Source organism: Mirounga leonina, unplaced genomic scaffold (genome assembly GCF_011800145.1).
Source record: "Mirounga leonina isolate KUSES-001 unplaced genomic scaffold, KU_Mleo_1.0 Mir_178, whole genome shotgun sequence".
In the NCBI taxonomy this organism is placed as follows: Eukaryota; Metazoa; Chordata; class Mammalia; order Carnivora; family Phocidae; genus Mirounga; species Mirounga leonina.
In genome coordinates this window covers 23,330,400-23,333,687 of record NW_023270464.1, presented here as the reverse complement: position 1 = coordinate 23,333,687, position 3,288 = coordinate 23,330,400, and the positions used below count along the sequence as shown (strand labels likewise).

Sequence of the window (3,288 nt, the reverse complement as noted above, 5' to 3'; positions counted from 1 at the left end):
TGGGATCGAGCCCCACATGGGGTTCCACGCTCAGCGGGGAGTCTGCCCCCTTCCTCTCCCTCTGCCCATCCCCCCACTCGTGCGCTCTCTCTCTAATAAATTTTTTTTTTTTTAAGATTTTATTTATTTATTTGACAGAGAGAGACACAGCAAGAGATGGAACACAAGCAGGGGGAGTGGGAGAGGGAGAAGCAGGCTCTCCACTGAGCAGGGAGCCCGATGCGGGGCTCGATCCCAGGATCCTGGGATCATGACCTGAGCCGAAGGCAGACACTTAACGACTGAGCCACCCAGATGCCCCTCTCTCTCTAATAAATAAATAAAATCTTTAAAAAAAGATTATCAAAGAGGTAAATCTGTGTCAGAGGAAAAGGGCTGGTGCTTGCAATGAATTCCTCCTTCTAGGCTGAGCCCGGGGAGGCCAATTCCAAGGACGTATTTTCTGTTGGATCAAGTAAGGGGAGACCTTGGAGACCACAGCACCTTGTGGTACATCCCGTGACACGGTGGAAAGTCACTGGCCCAGAGCTAGAAGTCCTGCCCTGTTCTGGGCAAAACGACTCACTTCCTCATTCTGCACATGGGGTTACAGCTCAGGCTGCTGGAGCAAATTACCATAGACAAGGCGACTGAAAAAACAAATATTTAATCCTGACAGTTCTGAAGGCTGGGAGCTCCACGATCAACAGGCTGGCTGATGCTGTGTCTGGCGAGAGCCCTTTCCCAGGCTGCGGACCACCAACCTCTTGAACCTTCACATGGTGGGAGGAAATCCCTCACTGCTTACTGGACGGCCTTGGTGAGCTGTCCTTAGAACTTGGAGAGTGTCACCTCCTGGGGACAGAAGCAGTAAGAAAGGAGATGATGAATGAGTTTGATGAACTTACTGACCATAGACATAACCAGCTTCCGCAAAGAAGTCCAGGTATAGGGCTGCTGGGCCATGACAGCTAGGGGACTGTCCCACACGTACGTTACCTCCTACTTCAGATGCGTCTCCAGGCAACCTCCCAAGCCGCTGGTTACAAGCCCCACCATGCCCCTTGGTGCCCCCAACTATTCACCCCCCTCACTCTCCACCTCCTATTTATCCGAAGGATTAGAGGCCACCAGGCAATGCCCAGCGCAGCTCACTCCTCGGGCCCCGAGGCGGATGTCCGCCCACCCCACTGTCTGCAGCTCAGACCCCTCAGCCCGTGGCCACCGCTGCCTCCTGTCATCACTCTCTTCTGTCACTGGCATCTTCAGCCTCACCAAGGCTAAGGACATTCCCAGTTTAAAACACCAACAAAGTAAAAGCTACACCACAAAAGCCCTCCTTCTGTCTAGCATGTGCCTCCTGCGTTCTTACCGGAAGAGAGGTCTACACTGGTAGACCCCACTCTGCTACCTCCTGGCCTTTCTTCAACCCACTGGGGTTAGGTTCTTCCTTGGCCTGCTCCAGCTTCCTCATCATCTGGTTAAGAAATAAAGAAAAGGCCCCTGCCAAGATCACTGATGGTCTCTGGATCGTCCAATCCAGGGGACAGACACCTTTGGTGTCCATTTACTCATCCACTTTGTAGCTTCCCCACTGCGGACCATCACCTGGACAGCTTGCACTTTCTGTGACAGCCCTCGGGGGCCCTTAAGTTCTGGTGTTCCCCCAGGGTCTCATCAATGGTCCCTCCCCAGCCCCGTTCCACAGCACACCCTCTCCTGAGCAATCTTCTCAGATCCATGGCTTCTACAACCGTCTCTATGCCCGAGAACGCTTAGTAGGAAGCAACGTGTTAAAGAATGCAAAATAACTGTGCATATACTGAGGAGGATACCACATGAAGAGACATTTGAGGGAGAAAGGAAAAATACCGGGTCCTTCCCATACACCGTGGGCAACTTAGCACACTACCCCAAGCCCTGGATTTCTCAACCACAGGACTTGGGACAAGAATAGTACCTACTTCATAGGGTTGCTATGGGGCTTAAGTGGGGTAATTCTAGAGCAAGCTCCCAGAGCATGTAGTTGTCAACACGGCAAGTGTCTCTGTGACTTGCAGAGGTAGCACACAAGGGAAAGAAGAGAAGTCAAATGAGAAATAGTAGTTTGGATCCAGGCTTGGAAACATACGAGGACAGTGGACTGGTGGGGTCTGTTCGTCAAGGGCATGCCTAATCCATGAACACAGAGGTCATGGGGCTGAGAGCCCAGGAGCAGGCGACTGCTCTCCTTCTGGCCGTCTGGATGACCTTGTGAGCACTTGACATGGGTTCAGCGAATGTCTGGCCATGGTGTCCCGTGTGCACGTCTCAGGCATTCCCGAGATAGTCTGTCCTGAAGTGTGTGTGTGGGGGGGGGGGTGCTGGCGCGTGCATGCTGGTGGCTTGGGAAGATAAATAGCCTAGAGCCAGGAAAGGAAAAGGTCACCTTCTGGGCTGTGTCGTGGGGGAGGGAACACGGTTCCCAGGGGAATGAGCACTTGTCCTTAAGAAGTGCACTGAGCCCGTCCTTAGCGCTTGTCCCGGTGCCAAGTGCTGAACTAAACCTGAATGTTATTTGTCCATGATTACAGGCTCCAAATGAGGACCTGAGGACTAATTCGGCGATGGCTAGAGCCAGTTTATACAGGTTCATGAGAGTCAATTATTATATTTTCAGGAATTCTGCAAGCCAGTTGTTAAAGCCAGCCATCATTAAAAATTAAGTTATAGAGGGGCGCCTGCCTGGCTCAGTCAGAGGAGCGTGCGACTCTGGATCTCGGGGTCGTGAGTTCGAGCCCCACATTGGGTGTAGAGATTATTTAAATGAATAAGTCATCTTAAAAAATTAAGTTATATAAACCTATAAATAAATTATATTTAAAAACTCAAAACTCATCACTTCTTATTTAATTATTTTTTTGTTTTTATTTATTTATTTTTAAATTTATTTTACTAGTATCTCTTCCCTTGAGGATATTTACACCTATTGTATCCATATGATAGAAATACTATATAATAGAAACACTGTACAACTCTGTTCTGTGATGTTACGTGGGTAGTTTGAGATGGGCGGGGGCTGAAGTATTTAGATCAGGAAATCAGGACCCATATATAGGCACACATCTCCATGGAGCTGGTTGTTAATAACATTTACCAGCACCTCACTGGACAAACTCATGTCAGGAATTTGGTCTTTAGCCACGTCTCATCAGTTCCAGTAATCCCCATCCGGCCCCCGTAAACAAGCACCCCAGCCTTTTGGGTTTCCCCACTCCACTTGGATCCAGAGTCCACTGCCTCAAATGGCCAACTCTCCCCCACGTCCAC

General features: G+C 49.9%; 1 long non-coding RNA gene across 1 annotated transcript; it reads right to left on the bottom strand.

Moving 5' to 3' along the window:
* Positions 1-630: 630 nt before the first annotated feature.
* LOC118023197 lies at positions 631-1,696 on the bottom strand. The gene is made up of 2 exons (XR_004682684.1): positions 1,352-1,696; positions 631-834 (listed from the first exon to the last, which is right to left on the bottom strand). It is a non-coding gene; the product is annotated as an uncharacterized LOC118023197 (long non-coding RNA).
* Positions 1,697-3,288: the final 1,592 nt, after the last annotated feature.